Genomic DNA, 22,635 nt, shown 5'->3' with positions numbered 1-22,635 from the left:
TCATTTTGATAAAGTTTTTCAAAAAAATATGTTGATAGGAAATCTCCATGACAACCTTCTGCTAATTGGTCTGGTACACTTGATTTAGTCATTTAATAGGACGAGTTGGCTTAGCAAAAACATTTTACTGAAGATAAATAGTAGCCATGTTCTTACGCAATACCCCTTCTCGAGTTCCCGACGGATCTTCAGGACCGGCCGAGATCGATTCAAGACCGAGTCTTTAGGCCCGAGGTATTCAAACTGTGTGGCACGCCTCCATGGGGGCGGGGAATAAATATTAAATCACCGCGTCAGACCTGCTAAATTCACACAATTTACTTCACATTTTAACAACAGAACACAAACACACGCCAAAAGAGCAGTCTTTCTTTATTATTATTACTACTTTTTATTTTTTTCTCCCCTAATAAAAACAGCAGATGAGACAATCGACACGTGAGTTAACGATGATTAACAGCAGGCCTTGACTTTCTGTCACAGTGTCAAGAGGAAAAAAAAAAAGATTATTAATGTGAAATAGACTCGCTGCACGCATGAGATTTAAATCACTGCATTAGTTACGTTATTTAATTAATTATTTTTTTAAAGGGATGCCACGAATATTCCGACTGACATGGTCAAAAATGGCACTTTATGTTTTTGCCTGGAAAAGAGAAACGAGGCTGAGAATTCTGACGAGGAGAAAAAAACTGTTAACACCTCACACACAACGTTGATGGTAATTCAGGGATGTGCTCTCCTGAGGCGGTCCGAGAACTCTCCGGTTTCAGGAGGGACGTCAAGCAGGTGATTTATTTATTATTTGTACAGGTGCACCTCAAAAAATTAGAATATCGTGGAAAAGTAATTTTTTTTTTTTTTTTTTTTTTTTTTTTTAAACCCCCATGATTTAATTCACAAAGTTGAACTTTGATATATTCTAGCTTCATTACACAAAGTGAAATATTTCAAGCCGTTTTTTTTTCTTTTCGTTTTAGTCTTGACGATGACGGCTTACGGCTCACGGAATTCAAAACTCCAGCGTCTCGAAATATTGGAACAGGACCGTGTTGAGACCAGACGCGAGTCTTACTACAGCCCTGTTGTGTTTCTTCTGTCGTCTTCTTCCTGCAGTGCTCCTGCCAATCTGACCCACTTTAATTCACAAAATCTCGAAGGCTACTGTTCTCAGCTATAGATAGAATTTGCTCTGACCTGCCTTGCAAGAGGAGGAAAAAACCAAGAGTATCTAAGGTAAATATTTAGCTCTAACGGGACACAAATTCCGGGAGGTTGTGTGTGTGACCGATTAACAGAAGGCTCTTTGTGAGAAAGCAGCTGGAAGCCACTCTCTTCTTGACTCGCTTAACCTGCCTTGATTGGTTAACTGTCGTAGCGATTAGCTTAGATTCATGAGGAGCCGAGGAGAAGTTAAGCTTTTTGTATAATTTCACAGGGGCTACGCAAACACTTCAGCTAATCTCTCTGAAGCGCTACCGGGCTGTCCGGTGTTTACTGGGTTATAATAACTGCACTTTGCATGTACACCAAATAAACGAGGGAGCACTTGATTGTATTTATACGCCTCACACACAGTGCATGGACAGGATTTGAAATCTCCCATATGCAGTGTCTTCGTTTTACCATCATATCGCCCGTAATGTCAGCTTCTTTAAACAGGACGGTCCGTGATCATCCCGTGTCTGAGTTCACCTTCGATGCATTAAAGCATATGAAGCCCTATTCGGACGGGATTAAACTGACCTGGCATCCTGGTTTGCGTTCCCGTTTTATTTATGTCTGTTTATCTCCGTCTTCCTCTGAGAACGTTACAGACCCTCTGTTTTTCACCAAGCTCTGATCATTTTGGGGGGGGGGGGTGTTTGACCTCGGATATTAAACCTTGCTGAGTTGTGAAATGAGAAATGGGTTCTTTTATGATTTTAGATTATCGCTGGAACTTTGGTTCGGATCAAAACTGAAATAAGATCCCAGCGCCTCGCCTCTGCTCTAGCACGTGTTCGACCGCTCGGAACACCACGTTGTGAGAGGAGCGCCATCGTATGACGTATGAGGTTTGTAGGAAATGCAACTTCCTAGGAACTCGCTCCTCCTGATGTCTGAGACGGGTTTCGTAGTTCTCGGGGTAATCGTGAGCGAAGACGGAGGCTGAACGCTGGGATGTTGCCGCGTTAGAGGTTTAACTGGAGGTGCCAGACCATCTCCTCCTTCGACAGTACAGCTTCACTTCAGCACTCTGAAGCAAACAGAGCCTCTTTACTCCCATTACTCTGAGCACAAAGACGGCCAGTGAAGTCGGGGTCGAAAGCTCTGATAACACGGATCAGACCTGAATACGCTAACTGTCCTACCGCTCCTCAATTACGCATTCAAGCTCGCAGCAGGAGACGTTTTCACCCGGTGGCCGGTGTCCAGCCTGAGCGCGCCACGTGGTTCGGTCACGTCTCGGGGGACGGAAACGTTTCGCTCATTAGCGAGGCGGAAAGTGTTAAACTGCTCCGAATGGTTTCGATCGTTAGCGAGGCAGCGAGTGACGGACAGCTCAACCGAGTCTTTGCCTCGCCTCTCTTTATACCGTGGCGCATTTGCATGCTCAAATCTGATTGGTCAGAAGGTGTGCGTTGTTTATTTGTGTGTACAGTAGTTTGAGCGGTAACACGAATGACTGGTTTATATTAACGCGCTCGTATTATATCAGTATGTTATAATAACGTTTCTATAGTAACGGCTCATTCACATGGACTCGTACAGCGGACGCCGCAGGCAATCTAACGCTAAAAATGAACGGATTTTAAAATGGCGTCGCTTAAGGTAATCGCTGTAAACGTGTAATCGCTGATGTGGTGAGGATTTTTTAGGAGCTGTTCATGGAAGGAGTCTCCAGTGTCAGTGCTTTTGATTTCAGGTTATTTATTTCTCTATAAATAACCGTAGATGTGGCCCTGATTCGGCTGCGTCGTTGCACGTCGTTTCCATCTTCCCCTTTTAAAAAATCTTTTCTTTCGATCGCTCTTCAATCTTTGCACAGTTCCGCTTTCTTTGATTATTTGCCGCGTGCTGTCGAACACATCTGGAGGTGAAGCTTCTGATGTTAATTGGGGATTTTCTACGCTCAGTCAGGCAGCGTGTCTGCTTGACGTCCTGTCACTGCTGTCATCGCTGAAGTCTCTGTAATCACACTCGGGGTTCACGTGGATGATGTGGGTCCAGCGTACACTTTCTGTTTTGTGTGTGTGTGTGTGTGTGTGTGTGTGTAAATAATAAAGCTGAGCATTGGGCAGTCTGCTGGCCATGGTGTTAATTAGAATACCGGTATTCTCTTGAGTGGTGCTTGAACCCCCACAAATGCACCTGTAAAGACATCTGGCTTTCTTTTTTTGTGTTCCTGACTTTCATTTTTACTTCCTTTTTTATGTTTATTTTCTTTTTCTGCATTTTTCATTCTTTCTTTGGTGATGATTATGAGGTGCAGTACTTTAATGACAAGGTGTGATTATATTATCAGTGGTCATGTTAAGTGAGGGTGTTGGTGATGTTGATGGTTGTGTTGGGGTTGATGGTAGGTGATGATAATGGTGGTGTTGATGGTGGTATTGATGTTGGTGGTGATATTGATGGTGATGTTGGTGTTAATGGTTGGTGTTGATGGTGGTGTTGGGAATGGTGTTGATGGTGGTATTGGTGTTGATGTTTGGGTTGATGATGATGGTGGCGGTGGTGGTGATGATGATGATGGTGTTTGTGTTGATGGTGGTGGTGATGATGATGGTGTTGATGGTGATATTGATGGTGTTGATGTTGGTTGATGTTGATGGTGGTGTTAATGTTTGGGTTGGTGATGATGATGATGGTGTTTGTGTTGATGGTGGTGAAATTGATGGTGGTATTGTTGGTGTTGATGGTGGTATTGGTGTTGATGTTTGGGTTGATGGTGGTGATGGTGATGATGATGGTGGTGATATTGATGGTGGTGATGGTGATATTGATGGTGATGTTGGTGTTGATGGTGGTATTGGTGTTGATGTTTGGGTTGATGGTGGTGATATTGATGGTGATGTTGGGGTTGATGTTGGTGTTGCGTCTCTGTCCGTTCCTGCTGAACAGCTCAGACTGTATCAGGTGGAAACCAGTGTTTAGTGCAGAGTGAAGGTGTTCACTATTAATGACTTCTCTGACCTTTGCGTGTGCTGAAAGCTGTTCCGTGGCTTCAGGCAGCAGATCAGCTCGGTGATGGATGAACGGATAGATGAAAGAATGATTGGATGAGGTGATGGATGAAGCTGTAGCACGTAGCTGAAGCGGCTCCACACCCGCTGCACACCTGCTCTCAGCTGGACTGAATATAATCACGGCTTTCCTCTCAGTCTAACGGCTTCGAGTGTGCGCCTACGTCTCTCTGCGCAGCGACTGTTGCGTTACACGTTTCAATAAGAACACACGTCTTTCTGCCGAGCGTTCGTTTTAACGGTGGATAGAAACCCAGGACGTGAGGACGTGCAGGACACTCGGACTCGTCCAGATACGGTCAGATCAGGGAGTAGGAGTAGTAGTCTAACTTTTTGGGCTAATAAGTAAGCATGTTTCGAGCTAGTTAGGTTCCTGCTCGCAAACTTCCTGCTCTGTACGCGACTACCTCTGCTGCTGCCACCTAGTGTGTAAGAAGAGGTAATGCTCATGATGAATTTTAAACAGAAATATTGTGAAACACCTCCGAGAAGAGAAATTCCTCATCCAGTATTTTGAATTGCAATGTTTGAGACAATTCTGTCTCCTGCCTAATATTTTTATATTATTATTATTGTCATTTTTATTGGTATTTTTATATTAGGGCTGGGCGATGTATCAATTATAATATCCATATCGTGATAAATGATTGCGTGATGCACTTCGGAGATATCGTTGGTACGGTGATGTATTTTTAAAAATGACAAATTAAATGGTACTGAATGGATGCTGCAGATTTGACGTAATTCAAAAGAAAACAAACTTAATCTTCTTTGTAGGCATTAAAGAAAAGTATCATCAAAGTCAGTTGAGAGATTTTTTTGTTTAGTTTATTGTTGGATAAATTATATATCGTGATGCACGTCGTGTGTAGTAGAAATGTCCTCAAGTATTGTGATTTATAATATGTCATATCACCCAGCCCTATATTACTGTCTGTTTTCTTTTTGTTTCTGTGTACGTCCGTCTGCCGTCGTGTCCGTCTGCTTTCTTTCATCTTATTTGTAAGTGTCTTCATTTTAAACGTCCCCCGAGTGACGAGGCCGTTTAAGGCTTTGAGAAATTACACGTTTGAATTCCAAGCCCTAGAGAGCGGAATCACCCTGTTCATGAAACCGTGAATAAATTCAAAGAAAACGAGGTGGGGAAAAGCGTCTTCGTTCGGTTTTACAGTTCCCTGCAATAATATTGGCACCCTTGGTAAATATGAGCAAAAAAGGCTGTGAGAAACTGTCTTTATTGTTTAATCTTTTGTTCAAACAATTCACCAAAATCCTCTGCTGTCATGGATATCAAACCGTTACAAACACAGTTTACACGGTTTACTGAGCACAAAATCAAGGTCCTGCCCTGACCATCCCAGTCCCCTGACCCGAACCCCATAGAAACCCTGTGTGGTGAACTGAAGAGGAGAGTCCACCAGCGTGGACCTGAAATGTGAAGGATCTGGAGAGGTTCTGTCTGGAGGAACGCTCTCAGATCCCTCGCCATGTATTCTCCAACCTCATCAGGCGTTATAGGAGAAGACTCAGAGCTGTATCTTTACTTTCTCTAAAATAAACGTATCGTTTTTATTATTGATCCTCATGATGGATTTTATCCCATGAAAGATCTTCTGTACATTAGTACTGTAGTTGTGAAGTAGGGTGTTATTGATCCCAGCGCTGGTATGGTTTGTGTTTTAGTGGTGTGTGTGTGTGTGTGTGTGTGTGTGTGAGATCGAGATATAAATCCAGATCAATAACACGCTGCACCTTTTACATCCCTCAGTGCTTTGATCTTTAGTCTACAGCTCTTCTTTCTGTCTAGCATTGCGTCCTGGAAGGGGAAAAAATGCTTCACGAAGATATATCCAGAGATGCAGATCTCTCTCTCTCTCTCTCTCTCTCTCTCTCTCTCTCTCTCTCTCTCTCTCGCTCGTCTGCGTCGGTCCTTTCACCCGTCCCTCTTTCTTTATTCCACTCTTTTTCCTCCCTGAAGGATAAACCGAGGTTTGTGGCTCGAGAACGCAGGTGCGGCGTCGCAAATTCATTTCCATATCGTGGAGATTAGAGACGCAGACATCCATTTTCACAGCCTTATTTGTTTGTTTATTTATTTATTTATTTATTTATTTATCTATCGTCAGTCAGGAGCTCATCTAAACACCAGCGCTGAAGCCTTGGCGTCCTGCCATCCTGGTCAATTCCATCACGTCGGAGGATAAATAGATGAGAAATTAATTATCGGTGAAACCTGCTCAGACGCGTGCGAGAGCTCCGCGGTAACGAGTCGAGCTGAAGCGTCAGACAAACGAAGCTCAGATGGTTCAATTTTAACCTCGAGCGCGTGTCGGGGTGACGAGACGGACGGCTTTTGCCGCTCATGACGAGCGGGAAAACAAAACGTTTCTTTACGTACATCTTTACAAAGAACTTATTGTTCGGCTATTCCGGAACCTCGATATTCTCTTTTCAAGTAGCTTAATATGTTTATCTTAATTGATCTATTTGTCTAATTCTGCCGTTCTAATCATTCTAATTTATGCCGTCACTGCTGTGGGCTTTTGTGTGTTTTATTAGTTTCGGTCTGACATTTCTACAACTTCCCCAAAGTAATAAAGAAACACTACGGTGGAACGAGTGTCTCCGATCGACAGGTTGATGTTTCTTTTCGTTTTCATGAATCGTTTTCGGCGTTTCTTCTGATCAGAACAGGGCCGCCGTTGGATGTCTGCACGAGGACGTGTTTCTGATCCGGACTCCAAAGCTCTTGTGTACGTCGCTCTGCATAAGGGCGTCTGCTAAACGCTGTGAACGTAATAAAAATAGCCCGTGTGTGGGTTCAGGGCCATGCCTTTGTGTGTGTGTGTGTGTGTGTGTGTGTGTGTGATGAAGTGGGAATACGTGGCTGTCTGCCAGACAGCAGTGGAGCAATGCGCGTGTGCTTTTTAGACTGTTGGCATGGCTGAAATCACACGTTAAACAAGTACACAGTTCTCTCTCTCACTCTCTTTCTCACATACACACACACACACACACACACACACACACACACACACACACACACCCCACTGACTCTTGGTTGCCAACCAGCAGTGTGTTTAATCCACACTCCATGTCTCCCTTAAACTCCTGTTTACACTGCTTGGCAACGTACTTGATCCGAATCATTTCTCGATCCGGGCCGCGTTCCTCATTCCTTCCGAACCAGACTCTGTGCCGTTACTCGATCCGTGCCCCCCTGCTCCATCCGGACTGCACCGTCCTGAACGCACACGCGTGATATTCGGCACATTTTACAGCCATGGCCGCCGACGAGAGAAAAACGTGGCGGTGTTGTTGAGTTGGGACACTTGTGTGTTAATTTACAGCGCCTCTGGATCATTTATTAATGACGACCGTGGCGGTGCTCGAAACTGCGCGGCAATGCGACAGAAAAGAGAAGGTTTTTCTGTGTTTTGGTAGTTTCATGTAAAAACCCAACACATTCCCACCGGATGAATGAAACCTGTGATTTTCTTAGTCCTCGTACATGGCGCAGCGGGTTTTCATTCGGCGACGCCCACAAGACCACATTAAGGCACAGAGCTGAATTGACACGTAATCGACCACGGGAGTGTTTCTCAGCAGTAGCAACGAAAGTTATTCCGACTCGGACCTATTGCTCTTATCTTGACCACGTAATCGGGATGTAAAATGGCGCCAACGCTGAGCTGATTCAGCTGAAGTTATTACTCGCACACGTACGCGCGAATCTGCACGCACTCGGGACCACGAGGAGGATACGCACCACGTTACTGAATATGTTCCTGAGAAACAGATATTTTGTAAACACTCCTTCGAACGATCTCCAGATGAACGTGTCCGTATCCAGCGTGATGAACGAGGCTCATTATGTGCTAATGCTGCGTGCATTCTAAATGGTAACGTGTTCACGTTTGTCTGTTTCAGGTCGTGTCCCTCTGTAAGGAAGCGGAACAAAGAGGACGACACAGTCAAAAGTGTAGGTCTCCCCTCTCTCTCTCTCTCTCTCTCTCTCTCTCTCTCTCTCTCTCTCTCTCTCTCTCTGTGTTTGTTAAATTATGGTGGTGATATTTATTTCTCTCATTAAGAACTATTGAAAGCACACTTGCATTTTCATTTACGGTCACCACTGATGTCATTGTGACACAATTTCCCTTCCCACTCCACCCCCCACCCCCCAACATTAGATTTCAGGATGTTTCCTGCTAAAAAAAAAAAAGGAGATCTGGTGAATGCATTAAAGTTTGAAAGCACAGAAAGATGAAGTAGCGCTGCGGAGCATCTCTCTGGTTTAAAATGGAGTCTAGTGATGATGACTGTTATCAGGATGTATGGAAGTGTAATCTTGAAGCACGAGTATGAGAGAGATTATAAGATGGATCGCAGAGGGTTGAGTGAAAACTATTACATCCGCTCGAGTTCTGCAGAATCCATTAAACGCTGGCGCTCGCCGCGGGGGAGGAGCGGACGGCACCGATCCCGCTTTACGCGCGAGGCAGCGCCGGGTCACGGGCGCGCTCAAGAAAGCTTTTGCAAATACGCGGTAATAACTCTATCTGTGACAGGATCGGGGATAATTTCAGTTCGAGTCTGACTTAAACACACACACACACACACACACACACACACACATCATCTGCAGTCATTAGATTTAAACCGCCGTCTCAGATGTCACTGCACACTTTACAGAGATACGGTCCAGTACGTCGAGGCTTCGAGCTCCGAGGAATCAGTTCGGGATTAGGATTAGTAACGGATGCTGGTTTTATTTTCCATCCAGTGGCACGTAGGAATTGTTTACTGCTGAGACTGCTCATGGCGTTCCTCCACGCTGATGGATCGCACATGTTGAAGGCCTGTGGTGCAACAAACCCATACACCACCTTCATCTACACCTACGCCTCTTCAGATTGAATTCTTACCACTGGCTTTTTGTTTTTATATATATATATATATATATATTATAAAAATATATAAGTCCTCCCAAGGACTTGTATATCGAAGCTTTTTTTAAATGAAACCGTTGCAAATTATTTTTCAATGTTTACTTTTCTTAATGTAACCCTCCTGTTTTTCTTGATGGAGCGAGCGCGTTAATATTAACCCGTCATGAGTATTCACGGTCAGCAGATGTGTATGAGAAACTGGTAAAGCAACATAAAACCTCTACGCGTCCGTCACAGACTAATACTTGGCGTGCGTAGTTCTGGCCACCTAGCTAACATTTCATGATCATACACGGCCAACGTGGCTAGCCCGCCGACTTGCAGGCTGCGAAGTTCGCACAGAAGGGATATCGATATCCATGACTCCAGAATGGTTAGGTTGTAAATATGGCGGCGTGGTCATGCAGTGAGGCTTTAGGACGTTTTCATAGAAAGAATTTACATGATTTTGTGTAATGAGTTATAGTAATGTATCGAGGCACCTATATGGGTGTGACTTCCTCTCCGAATATTGTGAGAGAGAGATCAGCCTCTGGTGGTTTTAATTACAACGAATTAGGACAGTCAACCAGCTCGGGTCTGCTCCAGAGTTTTATTCTGCACTAAGGGTAGAGAAGACGAAGCTCTCTGCGTATATACAGTTGCAACCAAACCCCCAGTGCAAATCAGGTTTCATATCACAATTTACAGACTCTCAGCTGTTTGCGATGAACAAATAGTTCAACACAGCGAACGCTTCAAGCGGTTTCCCCAAATTCAACTGAAAATGCAACTTGTAATGACTTCTCCAGTTTAAAATTATTCACCCCCCTGAATAGAATCCCTCACAACAGCACAGATATGCAGAGCAGGTGGTGTCTCAAGCACACCTGATATAAACTAATCAAGGGCTTCATTAGTTACAGCAGGTGTGCTTGAGCTGGAACACATGAAATACCTGAACTGGTTTGGGGTAGAAAATGTATGAAATACCCGGACGGGGCAGAAAAAGGAATCTATAAACGGCTGCAAGCAGATTTGTGAGAAGGCAGCTTGTGAAAAACCCTCGAGTGACTGCAGAAGACCTGCAGCGAGACCTGGTGTAACAGACCGTGAGGTTTCAGTGAGCACAGTAAGGTGTGTACTAAACTCAGAAGGTCTCCATGCCCGAACTCCAAGACGTTCACCACTACTGACCCAAAAGCACAAGAAAATCACTCAAAATCATAAATAATGCAGAGGTTTGGGATTCTGTTCTGTGGAGCGATGGAACAAAACTGGAACTTTTCAGCACGATGGATCAGCGGTACGTCTGGAGGAAGAAGAATGCAGAAAGAACACTCTGTACACAGTCGAGCATGGTGGAGGCTCAGTGATGCTCTGCGGCTGCTTTACATCCTCTGGCACTGGAGACCTGCAGCGTGTGGGAGGAGAGATGGATTCATTGAAGTATCAGGAAATCCTAGGAGAAAACATCATGCCGTCTGTGAGGAAGCTGAAGCTCGGGCATCACTGGACCTTCCAACAGGACAACGGTCCCAAGCGTACCTCAAATTCCACCAAGGCTTGGTAGCAGAAGAAGTCCTGGGAGATTCTACAGGGCCATCACAGTCACCTGACTTGAACCCCATAGAAGATCTCAGGTGGGATCTGAAGAAGACAGTCGCAGCACGCAGACCCAAGAATATCACTGACCTGGAGGCTGTTGCTCATGAGGAACGGGAGAAGATTCCTCAGGAACGCCGCAGAAGCTCTGCATCTCGTTTACAGCAGGTCATAACAGCAAACGGAGCTCTACTGAGCTCTAAAGATGCTCGCCATGAAGGGGGTGAATAATTTTAAACTGGAGAAATCATCATAAGTTGCATTTTCAGTTGAATTTGGGGAAAACACAAAGTATTCGTTGTGTCGAACTATTTCAATCGCTTTTGTTTGTGTTCATCACAAACAGCTGAAAGTCTGTACGTTTTAACAATAAACCTGATTTGTAATGGGGGTTGAATCATTTTGATGTGTGTATGTATGTTACACACACACTACAGCATGTCCACATGAGTGTATTCCCACTTGGATCCTCCTATTCCTGCCTGCTCATCTCCCCGTACCGCACACTCGCCGCAGTGTCCTTGAGAATCCAATGACTTTGACGTTCTTGTGTTCCAGCTCTGTCTCTGCTCATCTCTTTCTCCTGCGTTCCTGTCGAGAAATAACAGTTCAGCTCGAGTAGGCGTTAATCATGCACGCTGGCTATATTAGTTTAGTCGAGGCGGTTTAGTGCGCACTGCAGACCAAAGAGCTGCTGCTCGGAGCTCGGAGTTCCCTTTCAGTGCCGCGGTGTGAAATATTCATGCTGCTGAAGTCAGCCATTGTGATTGTGTAAGCATCTCTCTCTCCCTCTCCCTCTCCCTCTCTCTCTCCCTCTCTCTCTCTCTCTCCCTCCCTCGCTCGCTCGCTCACTCGCTCAGTCTAACTATCTGAGTTTTCTCTAACATCTCTATTACAAAATTCCCCACCCATCTTTTCCTGCAATGCTTCACTCTTTTCATTTCCTCACAATGTCCCTTCATTCCGCGCGTCTCTGCTTTGTGTCGCTCGCGCTCGTGTTCATGTCGCTCGTGCCCTTAAAGGACCGCTTGATGGAAAGCATCTATAAACACAGGGCCGGTTAACGCCGAGCTCGTCCGATCTCGGGCTGTCGATCCGTCACAGTTCCTCCACAGGCTTGTAAATGCACTTTTAAACCCACTCAGTGCTTTTACTGCTGCTCGTGTTCTGACGTCGGTGTAAATTTGATCAGCAGGCGATGTGCACGCAGACTTCAGGGGCTGAAAGGCATGTTGTTTAAAAAAAAAAAAATATATATATATATATATATATATATATATATATATATACATGGCAGTGATAACAATCACAATAATACCCCCCAAAAATATTTTATAAGTTGAACTTGTTTTATTTAAACACAAATTGACTGTTCACACGGACGGCAGTGATCTAATTATTGACCTTATTCTGAATAAGACAATATGGTGATTAAAGTGTTTACATGAGTGGCTTTAGAATGCTCCTGTCATGTTCCTGTGCTACATGTTATAGAACATCGATTAACAGCACGTCATTACGTCCCCGCGCCACGCCGTCCGACGTCCCTCCAGAATTTCACTCATCGATGTACAGTTGGTCTCCGTTACGGTACCGTATACAGTATATTTGGTGTTTCATGTTTAATTTTACGAAAGCTTCCAAGTGCGGTCGATTATTTGTCGTGCCGTACGTGCAAATAGACTGCTGCTTGAAGCCGTGGGCTGCGTCCCAAACCGCGTACTTGCCCAAATACATGTTTTTCTCCTACTATATAGCAGGTAAGTAGGCGGTTTGGGACGCAGCCGTGCTCTCTTGTTCGCCGTCAAACATTTGAGCGCCGCCGTGTGTGATCGTGTCCTGTCGCACAATGCGGAGAAAACTCGCACGACGTTAACCGAGTGATTAAGGCGTGTACACGTCTGTAACGCGCGTCGATAACGCGACTAAGACAGGAATACTCCACACGCCTTAGTTCCATTTGTGTTTACTTCGAGTATGACTTTAGTCAGATGAAGGTCCTCAGAAGTATCTGTATGTTTTTGATATAATCATTCTACACAATTGTCTTATATTCACATGGCTGGTCTTTTCTCTGTCAGTGTTGAGAAGGAAAGAGCTGGAGAGAACTCGCCAGCGAGTCATCGGGTTTTCCAGGACGTGTCTCTGCTTATACCCGAAAGTTCGGAACGTTTCACGGTCACGCCTCGATTGGCTCACGTCCTGTCTTGGTGGTATTTTTGAGTGACTCGTGCGAGCGGATTGTGATGTTTCGTGGTGTCGTGCCGTATACAGATGTGTGTTATATCGGTATATATTAGGTCACGGTGTAATGTTGTGTAGGAAGGATATTCGCGGTATATCGTGCCAGCCTAGATTACAGTTCAAGGCCATGGCTCTTGTGTTTTAATAAACCGCTGTGAGTGAGGAAGAATGGAAGTGGGTGTGGATCAGTGCTCACTGAACTGAAGTGCTTGCACATGCGACAGTTTCACCACACACTCGCGTCACCGCTTTGCTCTCGCAGAAATTAAACCATTTGGAAAAAATTTGTTCGTTTTGTTTTCTTTAAAAATTTGAAAGAAAATTTTTTTTTCCAGAATTTGTATTTGATCATTTTTAACAATTCAGTACAAAATTTTACCACCAAATCAGCTGCGTATTCAGTATCATTCTTAAGTGACTGTCATCATATAATTATATCAGCCTTAATTATATATTATAAACACGCACCATACAGTACCATGAAAAAGTATTCACTTCCTTTTCTTTTCTTTTTTTTTTTTTTTTTTTTTTTGCAAATTGTTCCAGACGAAATCTACTACCAGACTGACGACCTGTGTGTAGACTAATTGAACCTAATTAGCTATTCGGTTCTGTTAATTAGTTGATTGAGTAACCGAGGACTTTTTTTTTGCTGCTCAGAACCAGTTGGTGTTGGACTTCAGTAAATCAAATCGTCACTTAATAAACATCACTGTAATAAATACAGCTGTGGAACTCAGGAAGGGTGCAAATACTTTTTCACGGCACTGTGTAATGTGTGATTTTTTTATTTTCTCTCACACACACAGAGGAACACGAGATGACAGCAACCCACATGTATTAATGTAAATGTGTGTGTGTGTGTGTGTGTGTGTGTGTGAGAGAGTTTGAACATGTTGGTGGATTGCCTTTTATTTTGTCAAAGGGCAGATGATCTCTCCATTCTAACCTTTCGTGATATCTCCGTGCAGTGACAGCTCCCTCAGACCCCCCAATCCCCCCCCACCACCACCATCTTTTTCCATTTGCCCCTCCATTCATTTTGTTTTCTTGCTGTCTGCATCTCTCCTCCCATCTTCTTTTCCCGCACCACTGGGATTCTCGGTGCTGCTGAAAGGATGTAGCCATGACGACGATTCATAGGGGTGACCCGACACACTGACTGTGTCTTGCGCTCGCTCTCTCTCTCTCTCTCTCTCTCTCTCTCTCTCTCTCTCTCTCTCTCTCTCTCTCTCTAGTTTTAGTTACGTTCAAAGAAAAAATGTGACAGACAGAATCACAAAAAACTAAGAACTACGTCGTCTTTCTTTCACGATATCGTGATGTGACCTGTGATAAAATAAAAAAAAATATATATATATTATCTGAACAGCACTAACACACACACACACACCTCTGCTGAACTTTGAGTTAGTTAGGGGTTAGTTTACCAAGACAGGGTCATGGCGTTTTTGTGTTTGTATTTTTTGTTTTTTTTTTCCCCTTTTTCCTTCTCTCTCACACACACGCACAGCCAACTGTCAAAGCACACCTTTTTGCCTTTTCAGGATATACAGTGTCACATAGCTTAGCTAGAGCCAGACTCTACTGAGACACACACACACTCTTGCGTTTACATACACAGACACACACACACTGAGGTCGCTTGGGAGCTCATTATGGATTCTGTGTGCTCTCTCTCTCTCTCTCTCTCTCTCTCTCTCTCTCTCTCTCTCTCTCTCTCTCTCTCTCTCTCTCTCTCTCTCTCTCAAAATACCCCCCCCCCCCCCCAGCAGCAGGAGTGTATTCATCTCTGCAGCACATCGTTCTTAGAAAAAACCCAGCAATGACTAGGGTTGACATTCAGAGTATTTATTTGCAGTCAGTCGTTGGCCTTCCTGTTTTTTTTTTTTTTTCCTCCAGCGCGCACACACACACACACACACACACACCAGCTTAGAATCACACATTCTTCAAGTCCATGACCCGGATGACCTTGCAACACAACTGTCACCAAGCGTGTGTCATTTCTCTGTAGTTTATAATACTGTGTGTGTGTGTGTGTGTGTGTGTGTGTGTGTGTGTATGATTCACACGTGTTTGACTCCTTGGGTCATCAACCCACACATCAGCTCTCTCTCGTTCTGTTTAATAGCTCTATCTCGCGTTGTCTCCGTCTCTCTTTTTCTCTCCTCTCACCTTGGTCACATGGCGTCTCGGGTCATCTCTCGGTCCGAGCTTCCTCTCACCGTTCCTCCATCATCGGGCGACCCCCGTCTTTAGCCAGCCCGTACGTTCACGCTAACGAGCGACGGAGCGACAGACGATCGTTCGTTTTCTACGGCTGCGTGGTGTTTTTAACCGGCAAGTCTAATTTGCACGTCATTAGCGAGACTTTCCGGTTAAAAACGACACGTTTTATTTGCCGCGTGATGACGACGACTCGTTCCGCCCGTGCCGAGCGCGTTCGCGTTAATTAAAGGCCTGATTCTGTGCTTCAGCCTGTTCGCCGATGAGCCGCTGTAGCTCGGGGGATTTATCGCTCTCACCAACGGGTCTATAAAAATATAGCAGACGTGAGGAATACGATACGAACACGTTCAACTCTCTCACACGTACGTCTTACCGCATGACACGCCCGTTCTGTTCGTCATAAACACTAAATCTTGTGCTTGTCCTCCTGTGTACACACACACACACACACACACACACACACACACACACACACACACACGGGCATTAGCATGCGTGCCGGAGATCTGCGGGACATCCCCGGTGGAGTCGAGTCCAGAAACTGCAGCACCATCTGCTCCAACAGCAGCCAACGCAGCAGGCCATACACCACTGCCCCCTAATTCTCCAACACGTCTACGTGTGTGTGTGTGTGTGTGTGTGTGTGTGTGTGTGTGTAAGGTTTTCACTTATTTACAAGCATCAGATGACCCTGTAATAAGCAGAGTAACACCCAGTCGACTGTGGAGGTCTGGAGTGTTTTATTCCGTTTATACCACGGCATTTTGGCAACAATTAGAACGTTTAATTTATGAATGAACGACACGTCTCACGTTTTAACGGTTTATAGTTCATTTAATGCTGAGGAAGGTCCGAGAGACGAGTTACTTCCTGTTCTCGTTGACATTATAGCTGCAATAAACGGACGCTTTCTCACCAGCCTCCCTCATATATCATGTGGCGCGTCCACCGTTCAAGTCCCTGTGAATGAGCTGTTACTACGGAAACGATAACACACAGTCTCAGAACGAGCGCGTTAATGTAAACCTTCTTACAACAAGCTGACTACAGGAAGCCTGGATAGAAACCGAGACGTCTTTCTAACTAGCAAGCGGTGGGGGCGGAGTCATAACACGAGACCACGCCCATCAGGACAGAAATGTGTCGCGGAGTGGAATAAAGGCGACCAGTCGCAAAGACGTTGCCTTCATGTGCAGCGGCGCTTTCGCCGGTGTTCTCGGAAACGGGTGACGAGTCGCTAGTGTCGCACGTCGCTTAGGGGCGTGGCCTGTCCAGGGTTTTTCGGTTCTCATGAGAAAGGGTAACAGCCAAAATGTAGCGCAGAGCACACGGTTTACTACGGTGTCCGATTTATTATTCTTCAAAATGTATTTTAAGTGATAATTCTGTTTTAAGAACTTCAGTTGTGGGCGGAGACCTGAGGAAACGTCGGACCGGACTGGACCGCGGCGTCGGATCGGTCTGAGGAATCGCTCGATACGGGCGTTTACTGGGTCGAACCTAATCTGCATCATTTCACATGCAAATTGGGCATTAGGCGCATTTAGAAAACAAATGAACAGTCGAGTTATTTATCGACACTAATACACACGTCAGTGCAAGCTTGTTATAGAGACGTGAGTGAGTGAGTGAGTGTGTGTGTGAGTGAGTGTGTGTGTGTGAGTGAGTGAGAGAGAAACCAGCAGGTGGTCCTCTTACTTCAGTGTCTTTGCTTCTGATCTGGTTTCTGTTCCAGAGCCTTGTTAACATGTTTCTGTAAAAACAGAGCGAGGCCTGCTGTGCTCAGATAAATGTTGATAAGTGTGTGTGTGTGTGTGTGTGCGTGCGTGCGACCGTGCGCAGCGTGCTCAGTGCGTAGCCGTGCTGGATTTAGCAGCTGGACGCCCTGAGGAGTCCGATTGATTTACTGCTGCATATAAAGTGATGAGCTGGCTGTGTTTCATTTGCTCTCTGCGCTTCCTCTTTGTCACACACACACACGCATTTTTATATATAATATAATATAATATTACACACACACACACTTTAAAACAAGAGGGGCAAAACAAAAGCATTCATTAATCTCCGTTCTGGTGTGTTTGAGCTGTGGCATCATGGGGGGCGAGGACACACACATATGTATACATGTGGTGTGTGTGTGTATATATGTGTGTGTATTATAAAATAAGGAAGTGAAAAGAAAATAAGGATGCAAGAGTGATTGTGTGGGAGAGAGAGAGAGGGTGGGGGGTACAAAGAGTGGGCCCCAGAATTGAAATTTTGCGAGAGAATGATGGAGCAAAAAACCGGACGAAAGACATTGAGGGAGAGAGAGACCGAAGGAGAGACCGGCAGCGAGACAGTTACGGACACAGAGTGACGGAGACAGACAGAGCGAGAGAAACAGAAAGAGAGACCGAGAAAGATCGAGAGAGGGAGAAACGGACTGATCTCGAGAGAGGCAGACAGACCGGGAGAGAGAGAGACACCGAGAGAGACGGACAGACAGACGGAGAGCTGGGGAGAGAGACCGTGAAGGTCAGAGAGTGAAGAAGGCTCACGAAAGCAGAACAGAAAGTTTATCTCCCTCACACGAGTGAACACATACACAACAAGCTGTGTGTAGGGGGGTTTGCTCCGACAGTTCTGGAACACACTCTGCATTTATGGTGCAGTCGAACAACAATAACGGCTCACTTATATCGGGGGGGGTGGGGTGTGTGGGTTTGGGTTTGGTGGTCAGGGGACCGAAACCTTAAATACTCTCGCAGCCGTGATCCGCTGTCATATCATTCGATGCGCTGCATTTCGAAGACGCTTTACTGCCACGCTGCTGTTTCATCCTTAATTTAAGGAAGGAGTCTCCAGTGTCAGTGTGGTGTAGCATTCCGAGGGAAAAGTTTTCCAGCATCTTCAGGACCGAGGAGTTTACGCTCTTAATCTTTGGGAGAGAAGCAGGAGAGGCTGGTAAGGGAGCGATCAATGTTTCTAGCCGCCGTAACGTAAGCGAGAGCTCCTTCACGAGCATTAAATGTAACTATAAACAGATAAAAACTACAATGTAATGTCTTTTTTATTTATTCAATTAATTAATCAATTTATAAAATTGTAGTTGTTGGTACATTGCTGTGACGTAAGAGGAATAAAACACCGAGACGTGCCGTTTTACACTCCCATCCAAAAGTATTGGAACGGCAAGACCAGTTTGTGCGATACACTGAAGACATTTGGATTTGAGATCAGAAGGTGAACTGGACGACGGATCAGAATTTCCGGGTTCGTTTCCCGGTATTTAGACGTGTTAAACAGCTTAGAACATAGCACCGTTGCCCTTTAAATAAAGAGCACTTAAAGGGGACCTATTATGCCCCTTTTACAAGATGTGATTGTAAGTCTCGGGTGTCCTCAGAATGTGTCCGACGCTTACAGTTGGTTCTGATCCATGCTTGAGAATCAGATTTTCAGCAGATCCTGCTTTGTATTGAACCTCGTTCACACAATCTGGTGTAAAATGATTCCAACCAACGTACAGGAATTCCTTCAAAAAGAAACCCTCTCCACTGATATTTTTTTTTTGGGGGGGGGGATGGGTGGGTTCGAGCAAAAAGTGCCGCATTCCAAGTTGCTCAACACGTCGAGATGCAAATATGAAGAAGAAATGAAAGCTGGAATCCTGATCTATCGTCTCATGTTCATCTCGAACCCAGATGTCTTCAGTGTACAGAGGAAACGATAGAATTGGCCTTGCTGTTCCAATACTTTCGGAGGGGACTGTAATCCTCTACTTTTAAAACTTAATTGCGTAAAAATACGCTGTTATGAAGTCGGTTTCACGGTGGATGGTGTTATTGTGTTATACGTGTGTGTGAGAGGGGTGTGTGTGTGTGTGAGAAATGTAGAAACAGGAAACAAAGGAAGGACAGATAAAGATATTGTTTGCACAGTTGAGTACACGCACACCATGAAACACCTCTGCACTGCATCCACCACTCCATCTTACACACGTTTACACTTCTTCTCACCCGTCCTCTCTCGGCTTCTCTCAGAGCCTCCCTCCATCTTCATCTTCATCATCAACAACGCCTTTAATTCACCGATGACCATTTACCCCCCCGAAACCCCCCCGAAACCCGCGTCCCCCCGGCTCATCCGGACCCTCCTCACAACAGAGCCCTCTTTTTATCATTTGAAACATGTTTTAGAGAATGAATTTAAACCGTTATCCAGCAGGCAGCGTTGTGCAGATCACAGCACGCAGAGCGCTGCTTAAATGGCTTCCGTTCATTCCTTAATGCTAATCTTTACTTTTCTATTTCAGACCTTTTCCCTTCAATTATCCGGCTTCAAGTATTTTATTATAAATAATTCATGACCAAGCTTTCCCAATTAGACCAGTCTGTCATTTATTATTATTATTATTATTATTATTATTATTATTATTACTACTACTACACTCTCCCCTCCATCTTGTGTTTAATAACCGATGTGGGACGTTGTGAAATTCATGAACGTTTTCCGCGTGTGTGGCTCTGCGCTAACCATAGCTCACAGGGAAAAATGTTTAAGTACTTTTTAAACTCTGTGTGTGTGTGTGTGTGTGTGTGTGTGAGAGAGTATTTTCAGAACCAGTATTTTGAGCTCACACTAGAGCCCGTTCATTTACACGTTGAGACATGACTCACAACTCCGCAGCTTTCTCTCTCTTTCTCTCTCTCTTTCATTTTTAAATCTGTCACTGTCACACAAGCGGCTCTCGCACTTATCCGCCCGACTCTTATTTTTAATCCCCGTGTTGTTGAATTGCTGCGCATGGACACGATTTGCGAGAGGAGGTCCTCAGTGACAGCATGAAAAGGATAAATACGAGGTTTACGTTCCCTCGTTATTAAAGATAAATAAATAAATAAATAAATAAATAAATAATCATCAGCTCCTCGTATCGCTGTAGACGAAGTTAAGTATAGTTTACTCGCAACGGACGCACTTTGTTCGTTTGTTTGTTTGTTTGTTTGTTTGTTTAACATCTCACCTTGGTGAGAATCTCACCTAGCAGCTGATCAAAGTGTACTCGTGATGGATTTGACCCCCTGCTCGCGGTGTGCTGTTCGGGTGTTTCGTATGGATGGATCGGTTTCTAAGGCAACGATCGTAGAAAATAAAATCGAAGGAGGACAGACGTGGTGTGTATAAAATAGATTTTTTTTTCATAATGATGTGTAGGTAATTTAATACGGCTAGCTAGTGAGTTAAGAGCCAAAGTAAATGCCCCCTCAACAAACGTCGAGACCACGAAAATATACGGAGGTGGCCAACGAACTCGGGGTTTCAAATAAAGTGTAATTCCTTCATTTTATTATATGTTTGTTTGTGTGTGTGTGTGTGTGTCTGGTATATTTCAGTTTGTTTTTAGAGCTGGATGGATGTTATTTATTCAGCACGAATGTTAAATTAGCACATGGTACACACTCGCGTGGGCGAGTGTTTGAGAATCTCAGAGACCTCGACGGCGAAGGAGAAAGCTGTTATAAATACCCCCTGAATCAGGCCACCGATCCCAACTCGCTCACCTCGCTTACAGAAAAAGCAGGGTGATTTTCCTGACCCGGGCCGGTCCGGTTCCAGAGCCGCCGCGGGGCCGCCGTGAGAGAGTGTCGCTAACGAGAGAAAGAAAGAAGGTGTCCGATCTGACCCCGCAAATCATTTCAATAGAAAGATCATCGTTATGAAGTCATTAAAGTGGCTGTTTGTGCTCATGTGCATTTAAACAGTATGATCAAGGCCCTTACTGTAGAATCGTGCGTGCGTGCGTGTGTGTGTGTGTGTGTGTGTGTGTGTGTTTCTGGGGAAAAAGCTGCCACGTGTCTGTTTCAGTTACAGACAGTAGAGAAGCTTTCGGCCGATTAATCGCTGTACGTGATCTCTGCTTCTCGTCGTGGCCGGTGGGTCCATACGAGTGTAGAGGCATCATTTCACAATCAAAACCCAAACGATCATAAATAAAGACGGCAGGATGCCCACGATATCGATATTATATCGTCACGTAATGCAGCAGTCAGATTTGAATTGGGATTACTGGATTATAAATCCATCAGCTAGTGCGTGTTTGGTTGCCTGGAAACCCTGTCTAGGTTAAAGCGTGATGGTTAATATGACGCCTCGAGAGTGAGAGCGTTCATGATGGAGCACGTCACGCTCGTGCCGTCGATAAATATAGAACGAATTTCCTTTCAAAGAGCTTCGGCTTCCTGTCATCACGCGTGAGGAAGCGGTTTATATCGTGATTGGAAACGATCTCGCGGCCGCGAGTTGCACCGGTGAGATCTTAAAATTGTGAGGAGGGGAAAAATAAATAAATAAATCAGTTACGTAAAAATAAGTGGGAATCATGAGAAAGTCGCAGTTGCGTAATTCTAACTTGTAGTGGTGAGAAAAGTGACGCCGGCTCGCGATTATGAGATCAGATTTTGCGTTTACGAGAGAAATCCGCCGGGCGTTCTGCGCAGAGAAGAAGAGGTTACTCGTGTCTCGCTAGAGGCCGCATGGTTTTAGTTCTTACACACGGTGTTCCACTCGGGTTCGTCAGGGTTCCGTTCGTACCACAAATTCGGTATCCATGAAAATCACAAATCCGTTCAAGAAGAACTATTAATTAATGAATCGGATAATGAATCGGATAATGAATCGGATAATGAATCGGATAATCTGCGTGGATTAGTGGACTTTTATATCTGGAGAATACCGGGAGTTGAAACGGTTGTATTTTTATTCCGTTCTCAGCGTTTATTAGACGTTCTTATCCAGAGCCAGTCACAGAAGAGCGCGGGAGTCTGGGTCAGGGACGCGTCCTCGTGCGCGTCCTCTCTCGATGGAGGTCATGAGGATTTAGTGAAAACCGGGCGGTTTAGATCACCGGCGTTGATTCAGAAATAAATATCCAAAATTTACGAAAGCAAGTGAGCGAGCCAACACAAAGCCACACATGAAGACAAATAAAACGGATTATACAATCATGATGAAAGAAATGGCGGCGTATAAACGGAAGACGGGAAAATGGAGGATTTAGTGCTGCTTCTCTTCTTCTTCTTCTTCTTCTTCTTCTTCTTCTTCTCTTCTTCTTCTTCTTCTTCGCTTTTATTCATATAAAAGTGAGTTAAAATAACTCCTGTTCAGTCTTTACCCTGATCGTTCATTCGTTCTCCCAGCCGTCTGTACGCTTTACCTTATGTGGAGTCTTGTGGGCGTGGCTACATGCAAATGAGCTGCGTTGGTAACGCGTCTTGCACTTTGTGTGATCGACGTGCGCACGTGAGTACGAAGAAAATCAACGTTTCTGAAACTTACACAAACACGTACACACAACTTTACTAAAAGTTTATAAGTTAGCCCCTGTGTGTGTGTGTGTGTGTGTGTGTGTGTGT

General features: G+C 44.8%; 1 protein-coding gene across 11 annotated transcripts in view; it reads left to right on the top strand.

The window, feature by feature from the left end:
- strbp (spermatid perinuclear RNA binding protein) overlaps window positions 1–22,635 on the top strand; it is an 83,113-nt gene that overhangs the window by 16,820 nt on the left and 43,658 nt on the right. For 5 of the 11 annotated variants that reach the window (XM_053687011.1, XM_053687002.1, XM_053687003.1 and 2 more), the window contains one exon: window positions 8,160–8,211. The exons of 1 other annotated variant lie outside the window; for it this stretch is intronic. The gene's annotated coding sequence lies outside the window, so the exon portion shown is untranslated. Of the gene's footprint in view, window positions 1–655; window positions 790–980; window positions 1,237–8,159; window positions 8,212–18,016; window positions 18,185–20,379; window positions 20,398–22,635 lie in introns of those variants that run through there. 5 more of the 11 variants (XM_053687004.1, XM_053687005.1, XM_053687006.1 and 2 more) reach the window with 4 other exon arrangements.

The sequence above is a fragment of the Ictalurus punctatus genome, chromosome 16, assembly GCF_001660625.3.
Source record: "Ictalurus punctatus breed USDA103 chromosome 16, Coco_2.0, whole genome shotgun sequence".
Lineage (NCBI taxonomy): Eukaryota > Metazoa > Chordata > Actinopteri > Siluriformes > Ictaluridae > Ictalurus > Ictalurus punctatus.
The sequence above is the reverse complement of the archived record's forward strand: the minus strand, read 5'-3'. Positions and strand labels throughout refer to the sequence as shown.